Source organism: Nannospalax galili, unplaced genomic scaffold (genome assembly GCF_000622305.1).
Source record: "Nannospalax galili isolate Female #2095 unplaced genomic scaffold, S.galili_v1.0 scaffold633, whole genome shotgun sequence".
In the NCBI taxonomy this organism is placed as follows: domain Eukaryota; kingdom Metazoa; phylum Chordata; class Mammalia; order Rodentia; family Spalacidae; genus Nannospalax; species Nannospalax galili.
The window spans coordinates 6113321-6127551 of record NW_008336075.1 but is presented as its reverse complement, the minus strand read 5'-3'; the positions used below and the strand labels follow the sequence as shown (position 1 = coordinate 6127551).

The following is a 14231-nucleotide window of genomic DNA, read 5'->3' as shown; positions in this document are numbered from 1 at the left end:
GAGAGAGAGAGAGAGAGAGGGAGAGAGAGAGGGAGAGAGGGAGAGAGAGGCAAAAGGCCTCCGTGCCCCCTCCCTGGGCAGCTGAGCAAGTGGCATCTCTGGATTCTGTGTCCTTATTCCCTTATTCTAGGCCTCTGTGGATCTGGTCTGGGGGGAATACTGAGCAAAGCTGTTTCTTTTGCATAACCCAAAGTTCTACCCCAGCGTGAGGGGAGGGGAATTGTACAGGGTCCTCCTTGCCTTGTGATTCAAGGAAGAGCCACCTGACCCTCTGCCCCTTCCAGCCCTCCCTGCAGAATAAACGCATTCTTCTTAGCCCGCTGCATATTAATCACTGCCTTGGAAGAGGCCCTTTGTGGGGATCTGCCAGGGTTTTGTGGCGGTCCTGCTGAGTTTGGGGGCACTTGCAGTTCCGTGCTTTCCTCTCCTTTCCTGACAGTACCACTGGTGCCGAATCTTTAGTCTGCTCTCTCGGATCTGGCTAAAACTTATTTGCTTTTTTTATTATTATTTTTTATGCGCATGTATTATATTCTTGTGTAAGTGTGCATGTGTGCACACATGAGGGAGTCCAAGGATAAATTTGAGTACCATCCTCTGCAAGACTGCATCCTTACAGATGGGTTCTCTTATTGGCCTTACGCTCACCAGTTAGATGACTGGCCAGTGAGCCCCAGGGATCCTCTTGTTCTGAGCCTCCTGCCAGCTGGGATTACAGATGTGTACCGCCAAACTCCATGTTTATACATAGATTCTGGGGATTGAACTCAGGTCCTCATTATTGCAAGGCAAATGCATTGCCAACTGAGCCATCTCCCCAATCCTGCTTATTGTTTTTCACACGATTTTTAGTAACAGATGTCTGTGCCCTTATATAGGAGGGCTGCCTGGAGCCCACAGTTGACCAACTGTTGTAGCCTGTAGCTCTCAGCAGCACCTACTCCGTTCCTTTCCCTGCATTCTCTTCCCCTCACATTCTTTCAAGACTGCTACTACTAGTCAGTCCTTACTGTTAGGGTTGTGGGGCTGTCCTTGCACCCATTTTGATGGTTCTATATCTATTCTAAAGGGGACTGGAGGAGGAGAAATGTATTGGCCCTCACCTTCCACTTTTCCTGAGACTGGGTTTCTTGTTTCCTGGCATGTGTGCCAAGCTAGCTGGCCTGTGAGCTTCCTGGGATTCTCCTGTCTCCATGAGTGTTAGAATTACAGAAGCATGCTGCTGGGTCTAGCTTTGTGTGGGTTTTGGAGATTTGAACACAGGTTCTCATTTTGCATGACAAGCACTGTACCCACTGAGCCATCTTCCCAGCCCTGAGGCTCCCTCTTTTGGAAGTATGCCCCAGCCTCATGCCCTACAGTCTTACACAGTTCCTTGGGCTGTAGCTGTGGACAGAGCAGGAGGGTGCTTGGAGACTGGATTGGGCAGCCTATAGCCTGCACCTGGCTCTGCCACACAGGACCCTCACATGGCCTGGTCTTCATGTGCCTGGCCTGGTGTTCCCTTGCTTCCTGGCTTGGGCCATTGACAAGGGCACAGCCCCCATCTTGCCTCTCTCCCTGTAGCCCCAGAGGGTCACATCAGGTTACAGATGGAAATATGCCTTGGAAATGAGGTTTGCCCAGCTAGAACAAATGAGGGCTGTTTTCCCCATGCTGGCGTTCAACCCAGGTATGGGCCTGCAGTAGAATTTAAATGACTCTACCAGTGCACAGGAACCTTTTGTGGGTGCCCCTGGCATGAGCGCCCCCGTGTCTGTCATGTGGAACTCCCACCAGTGGGTTTGGGATGGTGTCGGTCATTTCTGGCTTATCTCTTCTCCTAAGAGAATTTGGAGTGTGCTTTTTCAGGAGCCATGAAGGAACTGCCATAGGAAGTTTGCTGGACTTTGAGTTCTGAGTCAGCAGGGCAGGACCAGTTAGGGGTGGTACATGTGGGATGGAGCTGAGCACTTCTGCAATCCCTGCCACTCACAGATGCTGGCTGGCACTGTCTTTATTTTTCTCTTTCTTGTCCCTTCCATGACTGACTGGAGCCCTAACACTTGTACTTCTCAGACTCTAGCAGGTTAAAGAATCACTGCAGGTTCTTGCTTAAATGCCACTTTGGAGGTTGAAGATGATGGGTGGGGCTTGGGAGTCTACTTTAATCACACACCTGGTGTAGAGGTGCTGGGTAGCAGAGTCCAACACAGGCTGTGTCCAAATACTGAGGCCACACCCATTTGGTAACCTCAGTTGCCTTTTTCTTTTCCTTTTCTAAAAATCTTTTTTTTTTTTTTTTTTTTCCGGAGTAATGGAGAGATGGCTCAGCAGTTAAGAGCACTGGCTGCTCTTGCAGAGGACTCAGGTTCAACTCTCAGTACCCACATGGTGGCTAACAACTATCTGTAACTCCAGTTCCAGGGGACCCAATGCCCTCTTCTGACCTCCAAGGGCATTACATGACACAGGTGCACTTATATGCACGTAGGCAATACACTCATACATATAAAAAACAATAAATAAAATAAAAAATCTTTTTCCACCATCATTAGTATTTTATTTTATTTTTTTATCTTAATTTTTTATTTTTTTGGCCCTTTTGAGACAGGGTCTCCCTGTAGCCCCAGTTGTCCTGGATTTACCATGGAGACCAGGCTGGCCTCAAACTCACAGAGATCCACCTGCCTCTGCCTCCCGAGTGGCTGGGATTAAAGGCGTGAGCCACCACACCTGGCCAGCATTTTATTTGAGACATCTTGTGTGTGTGTGTGTGTGTGTGTGTGTGTGTATGTGCGTGCGTGTGTGTAGGCAGATGTGTGCACATGCCACAATGCAAATGTGTAGAGGTCAGTGAACAACTCTGGTGTCCTCACCTTCCACCTTATTTGGGACCTGGTCTCTTGTTCTTCCCAAGCTTCAAGAAATTCTCCTCCACTTCACTGTAAAAGCACTGGGATTGCTGATGTGTTACCATGTCTAGCTTTATATGGGTTCTTGAAATCCAAACTTGGGTCGTCATGGTTGCATGACGAGTGCTTTGCCCACTGAGCAGCTTCCCAGTCCCAATTACATTGTTCTCCATGGAAGTTTCATCAACTGACTTCACCACTCTGGGCATAGGTATTGCCCTTCCTCTGCACCATAAGGATGATAAGTCTGGCCCCAGGACAACTGTTTGAACAGCCCTAACTAAAAGGAGTATGCCTGGTTCCTTTAAGGCTCTGGATAAACACAACTCACTCTCCTTTGCCTGGCTCATTCACTGTCTCCGCCACAGGGTAAAATAACCAAGGGACTCATGTGACCAGGGCTATATCCAAACTAAAAGAGGTTACAGATGTTGAATAACGGTTTGATCAAGATGGTGAGGGAGGGTATGGGATGACCCTATGACCACTGAGCCCCACATCCAGGTTCAAGGTCATGTGCTGAAGGCTAAGAGTAACCTCCATCAAGAATATTTATGATTATTAATTTTCCCTTAGCTTCTCAAGAATTTGAAATTATCTCTTTGGGACTGCAGAAATGGCAAAGTGGGTAAAGTGTTTGCTGCCCAAACATGAGGACCCAAGTTGGGATCCATAGCACCCACATAAAAACAGAGCATGGTGTATGTGTGTAACTCTGGCTCTGGTTGAGCAGAGAGACAGGCAGATCCCTCAAGCTCATGGGCCAGCCAGTCTAGTCAACTCAGTATACTCCAGATTCAGTGAGAGGCTCCCCTCCCACCCCCCAAAAAATAAAGTGGACAACAAGATAGGAAAACACCCAACATCAATCTCTGGTACATGTGAACACACATACCACACACACAAAAATCATGTTTTTGTTTTTCAGTTAAAAGAGAAACAGAGCCCTTTTCGTGAGATGGGTATAAATCTTGGCTTTGGGGTTTGCTTACATCCACGTGTGTTCTTTCTCACCACCCACAAGCTTACCCTCACCCAAACTAGCCTCTGTAAACATCTCTGAAATGTGTATTTTCTTTCAAACGAAAACCACTTAAGCGTTACCAAAATGGGCCGTTGACATGGAATTCACATTTGGCAAATCTCTGTCACCCGTGTTTTACTGAGTGTGGACTATTGTAAATAAAGCCAAGTCACTGTGGTGTGGGGTTCCCCCCACCCGCTTTCTTCCAAATGGTTATGGAAGTAGAACTGTTCCTACGTAAAAGATAAATTATAGTGGGATCTAAAAAGGCATCATTTAAAAAGTGTCAGGATACAATTGGGTTCTTACAAACCACGCAGAGCTGTTAAATTCACATGAAAATTGAGAGGAGTAGGATGGCCAGGAGTGACAGTGTCCTTGCTGTTGATTTATCTTCAGTTTGACTTGTGCTGGAGATTGGCATCTGCTAGGAAGGACGCCAGTCAGTGGTCCCTGCGGACCTCCATGGCCCCACTTAGCAATCTGGGGAAGACCCAGGAGCCAGCACAGACCCATGGGAGAAAGAAGACAGTGAAAGCTTCTTTCTCTAGGGAGCTAACCTGTTCTCACCCATTTTCTGATGCAAGAACAAAATAGTCGAGGCTGGTAATTTATCGATCTAATTTTTGTTTATTATTTATTTATTTATTTATTTAGTTAGTTAGTTAGTTAGTTTCTTCATGTATGTATGCACACGTGAGTACAGGTGCTTAAGGAGACTAGAAGACATACCCTGGAGCTAGTTACAGGCAGCTGTGAGCCGCACTGATGTGGGTGCTGGGTACTGAATTCAAGTCCACTACAACAGTAGTGGCAAGCTTTCTTAACTTCTGATCTATCTCTCCAACCCCAAGGCTGGTAATTTGTAAAGAAAAGTGAATTGGGGGCTGGGGAGATGGCTTAGCTGTAAATGTACTTCTGTGCAAGCCTGAGGGCCTGAGTTCAGATCCCCAGTGCCCATGAATTTTTATTTATGTAGATGGGAGTATGCTTGCCAGTCTTTATGTGTATCAATTGTGTACAGTACCTACAGAGGCCAGAAGAGTGTGTTGGACCTGTTAGAACTGGCGATACAAGCAGTTGTAAGCTGCCCATTGTGGGTGCTGGGAATCAAACTGGGATTTTCAACAAGCAAGTACTTTTAACTGCTGAACTCTAGCCCCTGGGAATTCAGTTTCAGCCTGAGCTTTGATGGGATAAGCCACATCTAACTATAGCTACACCCTATTCTTAATATTTATATTAGATCTTTCACTATCCTCTTTTGGTGATGACATTTTTCACTCCTTGGATTTATTTTTTTTTTTAATACCTGTATGGGTTAAGAAGGTAGGTCTCTTGATAAAAGACTTTGTATGGATGTGTGTGAGGGCAAGTATGTGTGAGTGAATGTGAGTTTGTGAGTGAGTGTGTGTGCCCTGCTGGGAATGGATCTCAGTTCTCAAACTTGCTAGGCAAATGTGCCACACTGCACCATGAAATGACACCCTCAGTTCAAAGGATATGGTTCTTGAGGTATATTGTCAACTCTGTGTGTGTGTGTGTGTGTGTGTGTGTGTGTGTGTGTGTTCTTGTTCATGTTCATGTGTGTGTTAGTGTGTGTGGAGGCCAGAAGACAACCTTGGGTGTCATTCCTTAGATGTCATTCACCTTATTTTTGAGACAAGTTCTCTCACAGACCTGGAACTTACCAGGTAGGCTAGGCTGGCTGGCCAGCAAGCCCCAGGATTCCATTTGTCTCAGCCGCCTCTCCACCATGTCTTGATTTTCACATGGTTCTGGGGGTCGAACTAGGGTCCTCATGGCCAGGCAGGCTCTTTCCTCAACTGAGCCACCTCTACAGCCCTTGGTAACTTACTTCCTTTTGTTTGGGGGTGGGGGTTCTTTTTGAGACAGGGTCTTCCTGTAGTCCCAGCTAGCTATCCTGGAATTCACTATGTAGACCAAGCCGGTCTTGAACTCACAGAGATCTGCCTGCCTCTGCCTCCCGAGTGCTGGGGTTAAAGGTGTGCACCACCACTCTTGGCTGATAACTTATTACAGTGTGCTTTATCATGTTTTCAGTACCTGCTGTGCTCATTCAATAATAGAAGTCTTGTTAATTTTCTAGGCAGAAACTTCCTTACTAGATTTTTAAAGAACTCTGATCACTGCACTTGTTTGTAAAGACCAGAGAGGATCTTTGCTTCAGGGAGCACTGGGAATTCTGGAGAGCAGGTTCTGTTGGGGGAACATTGAGAACATGGAAAGCCAGTCTGTCAGTGTTGTGGTGCAGCCCAACTCTTAGTAGCTCTTGAGAGCCCATTCTCACATATCCAAGCCTTTCTTTGTGGACTTGAAACAGTGAGCACATTCCACAAGCCCAGGCTTATCTTCCCTCAAAGAGACGCTTGTCAGTGTTTATCAGCACACCTCTGAACAACTGGCTTTAAGACTCACATTTACCTAATAAATGTTGTGGGGGCTGAGGAGATGGCTCAGTGATTAAAGTGCTTGCCATGCAAGCATGAGGATTGGAGTTTTGATCTGCAGAACCCATGTAAAATCCTAGGTGGATATGGCAGGCCTGTTTGCAATTTCAGTCTTTTTAAAAATATATTTTATTTACTATTTTTATTTTAAAGGTATGAGTGTATTGCCTGCATGCATGTGAGTGCACCCATGTGGTGCAATGCCACGGAGGTCAGAAGAAGGCTTTAGATTCCCCTGGAACTGGAGTTAAGGATGGTTCATAGCCACCATGTGGGTGCTAGGAATTGAACCCTGGTCCTCTGCAAGAGCAGTCAATGCTCTTAACTGCTGAGACATCTCTCCAGCCCTGTAATTTCAGTCTTGAAAGACAGAGCAAACTGACTAGGTCTCCCTAGCCATTTCTTTGAGCTCAGGATCAACTGAGAGACCCTGGTTTGTTTGTTTGTTTGTTTGTTTGTTTGTTTGTTTGTTTGTTTTTTGTCTTTTTGAGACAGGGTCTCCCTGTAGCCCCAGCTGTCCTGGAACTCACTATGTAGACCAGGCTGGCCTTGAATTCATAGAAATCCGCCTGCCTCTGCCTCCCCAGAGTTGGGATTAAAGGGTGCACCACCACACCCGGCTCAAGAGTTTCTTGATCAACAGATTTAGAGAGGATGAGGCCCAGTATCAACCTTTGGCCTCTACATTTATGCACACACATATACAAGGAAAGAAAAAAAAGAAATGCCAGTTAGAATACAGAAGCCGGGTGGCTGGTAGTGCCTGGCACCCTACACTGAGGGCTGGATCTTGGCAGTCCTCTTAGTCTTTCCTAGGAGGGAGGCATTCCTTCCAGGCTTGAATACTCCAGGAAGGTGTGCCAGGAGAATGTACGCTTGAGGCACCCTCTAGAGTAGTTGTAAAATGAGAGCTGTCAGGCACTTGTCCCTGTTATGGCAGGAACATGGGGGAAGGCTGAGATTAAAGTCTAGCTCCTGCTGGACTTTGACTTAGCCAGAGCCCCCGAGTCTTTGCTGCCCCTTGCACACTGCCCCTTGAATGCCTGTCCTTGTCCCAGTCCCTCCCAGGCTATAGTCTGTTGCTACAGTTTGCCTTGAACCTCCAAACCTGGCATCTGGTTCCTATTCCAATCACCAGGGGTCAGAGTTCACCCCAGCAATCCACAGCATGCCTGCATTTCAAAGGAAGTGCTTAATTGCTCCCCTGAGCTGGACTTTTTTTTTCATGTCTCAGGAAAAATGAGTTTTGTTGCCTTGATGGATGGGGGAGGGCAGGTAGAGCTTGGTAGTGTTTTTGGACTTCACAGAAGTTGTTCATTTTGAAAGTGTGTAGCAAATGGCTCAGGTTGAGGCAGGGAGGGAAGGAAGGCTCAAGAAATGAGTGCTAGAGGGGTGTTCATTGAGGTTAGGTTGTTACAGAATCTGGGGCCAGGTGGCCAGCAGGGAATAAATTCAGATTTTTAAAAAAGGAGGAAGCAGCTAGAGAGCTAGCTTAGTAAAGTGCATGCCATGCAAGGGTGAGGACCCAAGTTGGATCCCCAGAACATCCCTTAAAGCTGTGTATGATAGCTTACTCTTGTAATCTGCTGGGAGGAAGAGACAGGTGGATATCTGGGGCTCTGACTATCCAGGCTAGCTGAATCAACAGGTTTCAGGTCAGTAAGAAACCTTGTCTCAAAAAACTCAAGACGGATTGTGCCTGAGGAGTGACAGCTGAGGTTGCCCTCTGGCCTCCATGCGTAGACATACCACACACAACAGACACAGTCACACACAAAGAAGCCACTCATTCACTGACCCACTCATTTTCCCATTGCTCTTCATTCCTGGAGCACTAACCTTCATCTGCCATGTGGTAGCCTCCACCCTTCTTACCTCACAGAGGGAAAAGAAAGGCCCTGGGGGTATGAGCACTGCAGGTTGGGCCCTGGCTCTCTGTGTGACCTCTAGGTTTGCTTCTGTCACCATCGGATAATACAGATGACCGGGGATAGGAATGCTCTTCTGGAATGTACATGATCAGTGGAGTGGCAGACCGGGAATGAAGGCTTATAACCAGAGACAGCCTTCTGAGAGGAACCACAGCAGTTTTCAATACTCACTGCCCTTTGGGATCCCCTGGGAGATTTGAAAACACTGGTGTAAAGCTGGGGAGATGGTTCAATGGGTAAGGACTTGCCATGCAAACGTGAGGACCCAAGTTCCATTCCATAGAACACACATTAAAAAAGCTGACTGTGGCAGTGCATGTAATCCCAGCACTGGGGAGGTAGAGACAGGTGAATCCTTGGAGCTCATTGGTCAGCCATTCTAGCCAAATTGGCATACTCCAAGTTCAGTGAGAGACACTGTCTCAAAAAATAAGGTGGAGGGACAAGTGAGATGTCACCAAACTTGATGACATAAGTTTGTTCCCTGGGACCCACATGGTGGAAGGAGAGAACCAGTTTCCTCAAATTGTCCTCTGACCTCCACACATATGTCTGCAATCCCCCCAACACAAATAAGAAAGAAAGAAAGAAAGAAAGAAAGAAAGAAAGAAAGAAAGAAAGAAAGAAAGAAAGAAAGAAAAATGCTTTTTTTTTTTTTTTGAGACAGGGTCTCCCTGTAGCCCCAGCTGTCCTGGAACTCACTATGTAGACCAGGCTGGCCTTGAACTCACAGAAATCCGCTTGCCTCTGCCTCCCGAGTGCTGGGATTAACCACGTGTGCCACCACACCCAGAGCAATAAATGCAGATTTTAAAAGCACAGAGTTCTCATGTGGATGCCAGCTTTGTATCTTTAGATATATGTTTAAATTGGAGTATCCATAGAGGGCAGGAAACTAGTATTTGGTGGGGGGAGATGGGTACACAGGTGGTATGAAGGAGGAAGGGAGATAATGGAACAGGAAGGCTTAAGTGGGGTGGGGGATGGGAAGTCAAGGGAGAAGACAGAGTGTGGGGAAGGATAACTAACACTAAAGACCTCTGAAAATGCCATATTGAAACCTACTGCTATATATGGTGTTTAAATGGCATTACCCTATAAGCGGGATGTCGCCCCCAGACACTATTGCCTAGCAAATAAAAAGCCCAGTGCCAGATATGGGTTTCCTCTATTTGAGTCTCATAGCTCCCCATCCCCCCAAACATTACAGGCTATTGCCATTGCTTTCAGTTACCTTCCAGAACTTGATGGTTGACCCTGTTGCTGAGGACACCACATACTTGAGTCATAGGCCGTGGAGAAAGCAAACTGGTGCTGACGTGGCAGCTTCATCCCTGCTACTTAGCTTTCACAATGCTGGAAGGTGCTTTGTATGCTGCTGGAGGAGAAAAGTAATCCTTGGTCTTACCCAGCTGTGAGCTCTGTGAGGGGATAACAACTGACCTAGCAAGATATGTCCAATGGTGCCATAGTGGCATGAATGTTATGGGGGCAACCAACTACTTTCTGATTGGATTTAAAGCCTATTCCATAAGATGGACCCCATGCCTGGTGCTGTTAATTGGGCCCCAAACCCATGGCTGGCTAAGTCCTAGAGGAGAACCTAGTACTATTACTCTGTTAAATGGACATAATAATAAACTTACCCCCAAGTTCTTATATTTATTCCCATTGATTAGTGCATATCTCAGTTCTCATCAGAGCAGAGAAACTTCTTTTTGAAGTAGACAGCGATTAATACAGAGACCAACCAGTCAATGTGTAGAGAATAAGAGACTATGGTGTTGTCAGCTCTACATGGGGCATCTATACTAACCCCCCACCCCAAAGCTCAGGGATCATCGTGGGAGTAAAAAGATTCTAAGAGCCAGAGAGTGTGGATATCTGTAGTGAGTGACATAGAATTTGCCGGGCGCAGTAGTGCAGTTGCACACATGAACTCTCAACAGCTGGGACTGCATGTGCAAGACTTGCACAAGGTCCAGCCAGTCAAAATTCCAACATGGATAGGGAAGGGCTCATGAAGCCTCACTGCTATCTAAGGAGCTATTGGCAGATGATGGCTACTGGGAGAGGGAGTGTCCGTTTTCTTCAGGGATGCAGGCCCTGAGAAGCTACCCATGTTCCAATAGATGGTCCCACACCCATGTACATACAAGCAGCACTAAATGGTCTCAGGTGGAATTAAATTTTAAAAAAGAGTGAGAAAAGGAACACATGAAGTTGGGAGAGAAAAGTGGGGAAGGAATTGGAGTGGAGGGAATGGGGGGTAGATTGGACCTCAAAACACAAGCATAAAATAGAAGATTTAATAATTTTTAAAAGGTGCAGAGTTGACAAAGGCACCTGATATTGATCTCTGCCCTCTGTACACATGCACATACATGGCATGCACACATACATAGAGAATGCATATACATGTACATATATACACACACAGTTAAAACGCTGAGGCCCTGGCCCATCCAAAGATTCTGTTTCTGTACTTGGGGCTGAACTGGATGCTAGTGTTTGTTAACTGTCTTGGGCTTCTGGGGCCTTGTGTTCACCGAAGTTGAAGAATGTGTGAGGCTGGGAAGGAGAATGTATCATGCGTCCCTCTGGCCCAGCAAGGAGAAAGGAGCAGGGGGGCTGGCTGCCAGAGCCAGGAGGCTGGAAGGACAGAGAGCTCCCAGCCTCAGGCTTCCCCTGGCCATTAAAGTTTATCGTTTGCCACGGCAGTGATTGAAAAAGGCTTTTCGCAGGACGGAAATGTGAGCAGTGAAACTCGCCAGTTGATACCGGCACGGGGGTGCTTATCTCATAAAAATATCCTCTGTGTCAAAGGGTTTCAGTAAATGTGCCTGGGAGTATTAGCAGTCATTTCTGCCAGCCTCAGGCTCTCCAGGGGACCTGCAGTGAGGAGTTGTAAAAGGGGATTCTTGTTTCCTGCAAAGGAGGGAAAGAAGGGGAAGTCAACAGCAGCTTGCTGCTAGAAGGGAAAGTGCCAGGCTCACGCCTTGGGTATCTTCCCATTACCAGCTTGGAGGAGAGAGAAAGCAGCTTATCTGAGGGGCAGATATGCAGACAGCCAGGCGGGCATGGTGTTGTGACTTCCCTGATAGTTCCCAGGGACTGCCAGGGAAGGAAGTTACATAGATAACTGCCTATGACTCAGAGAGGTTGTGATCTTCAGCCAGTTATTCCTCAGGTCTCATCTGTAAAATGGGATTGGTGATGGTAACCCTGGACCCAGACAGCATGAAGAGTAAATCAGCACAAGACTATCACATGCCAAGAATGCACTGGCAGGAGCACCCAGGATAGTTTCCGTAACCACTGTCATTCAGTAGGTGCTCACTGAGTGCATTCCTCTTGAGTGCCAGGCATGGGTAGATAGATACTGCTGTGAACAGTGCAGGTGTGGTGGGTGCTTCCCACAAACCCATATCCATCTTCTATCATAGTCAGAAGACAACTGGAAGACTGCCCTCAGGATCATGGCTACTCTGTGGCCTTGTGTTCATGGACCCTGTATGATGACTGACTGACCTACCCTGTGGCATGCTGTAGGATGGAGGTCTTCTGTCATCTGTCACCTTTTGGTGTTGGGGCTGTATATGCATTTGGCTTGGGCAAAGTGGGGCTGGGTGCAGGCCTGCCCAAGACCATTCAGAGCGTGGAGCCTGCTGAGTGGGCCTTGTTCATGCACATCTGGGTGGATCAAGAGAGCACTTCATCTTCCTGGTCAGCAGCCACAGGGGCACTTTTGGAGCCCCTGGTGTGTTGTCAGAGCACGTGCTCTGTCCCCTACAGACATGTGGGGATCATTCTTAAAAGAGAAAAGAAACCAAGGGTCCTAGATACAGAAGTGAGGTAGAAGGGCCCTAACACCCTGACACTCATCTAGGACATGGGAGAGGGCACCGTGTCCCCTTTCTAGGAGGGGTGGTTCTCCCAGGCCAATCTGGCCCCACCTTCCACCCATAGGCCACACAGACATCTGTGGTTTAGAGGAAATCAGTATTATGGGAACAGCTCCTGGCTCTGGCTGGTGTTCCTGTCTGGAGATGCTTGGATGGGTGGTTTGGTTTTGGTATCATATTTTGCCCAAAAGGAAGCGGGGAATCACCCACTTGGGGAGCATCGGATGGCAAATGTACTGCTGGTGGGCAGACCGCACGAGGAGCTCCATGCAGGCGTGTCAAAGTCACCTGCCTCCTCTGCCTGGAAAGTGTGTCCCTGAGCCATGGGGTACTTGGTATATTCTTGTGTTGAAGAGCTAAAACTCCTAGCAGAGGGTTGCCTGACTCCTGTCCTCTAAGCCAGAGATGGCAGTGATCACTGTCATTGTTTCTTACAAATAAATGCATCCTATCTACCTTCTGGATGGCCTGGGGAGGGTGTGGTCCTACCCTTTCAGAGGTGAGTTCCCCATGGAGAAGACCTAGAGTCATCTCACAGATTTGGAAAGCCTGTTGGGTGTTTCTTCCTTGGGGCTTTGCTGTCTCCCTCTCCGGAGCCCAGCTGTCTCCCCCATTTGCGTTGGCACAGTTCCTCTCAGTGTTTAGTCCTGCTGTGTCAGCTCTATCCCCACATCCTGTGGCTCTGTGACTGCTGTTGACCGGCTCTATGGACTTACCATGGAAGGAACTTTAGGAAATACTGGGGATCTGGGGAAGGGAGTCACAGTGGCCAAGATGCTCAGAGGTGAACCAACACAAACACTTTGCTGAGGCTGAACAGAAGTCTACACACTTTACTTATTTTACAGAGGAGGGCTGTGGCCCATTTCTGGCCACCAAGTACTCTCCCAGTCCTGGGTATATCAGGTCCTTCATAAGCCTTGGTGTGTATATATGACACCTTTGTACATGTACCTATTGTATTTTGATATTTACCCTTCATTTTCTTCCCTTGTCCCCTCCCACTCCTGCTGATTCCCTTCTTCTCAATTAGTCCTCCTTTTTACATTCCTATCTTTTTGTGGGGGTGGGGGGTGACCCAGTGAGTTTCACTGGGTTTCTTAACAGGAGCATGAGTAAGAAAATATTTACGGGAGCATGAGCAGTTTACCAGTGACTGCTACACCACTGAAGAAAATGTCTCTTCCATCAACCAGTATCTGCCTATAGATCCTCAGGGATTTGTGTGTTTGTTCCTAAGAGGTTCATGAGTCAGTGACAGGTGTTTGTCCTGTGGGTACATTATTCTGAGTCTAGTCACACACATGGCCAGTGATCCTGTTTCCTGGGTTTCCCTATGCAGTGGCATCCCCTTCTCATGCCTTGTCCCTAGTTGTACTTCTCTGAGGGTCTGGCCCACCTCTCCCAAATGAGGCTTGGACCATCCCAGAAATTTAGCATGCCCTCATACTGTTCTTCTAGTGGCTACCAGATCAGAAGATCCTTGGCCACCCTGGCCCCACTTGCAAGGGAGGGCTTCTCACATAATTAAGGGCTGAGCGTTAATTTATGCAAATGAGGGAGGACTGGTGGCAGGAGTTACAGGCATCCATCACCCCATTTCCCAGCACCCAGTCATCCGTCATCAGGCCCTAAAAGATAATACACTTTTTGTTTAAGGCAATTACTTAATCTTGACAAACTCCTGTGTTAAGCAGGGCTATTAGCCTGGCCACCATTAATCAGTGCAAACCCAGGTGGGTGCTTTCTCTGAACTGCCATCACTCTTGGGAACCCAAGGTGGGCCCTTTGCCATCCTCAGCTCCCTAATTACACAAGCAGCATGCTAACCATGAGCAACTCACGTAGACTGTAGGGGCGCCCTGCCATAGGTAGGAAAGGGCCCATTTTTAATGCCAGTCAGGAGGTTTTTCCAGCCAGGCAGGATGATCCATGGAGGTTATTAGTAGGTACCAGGAGCACAGCTGGGGAAAACAGATAACTCCTCTCCCAAGGGCCCCTCCTGG

General features: G+C 47.5%; 1 protein-coding gene across 3 annotated transcripts in view; it reads left to right on the top strand.

Annotated features, from left to right (window-relative positions):
• Positions 1-14231, top strand: part of Gli2 (GLI family zinc finger 2) — a 242868-nt gene that overhangs the window by 152384 nt on the left and 76253 nt on the right. The gene's annotated exons all lie outside the window — the stretch shown is intronic.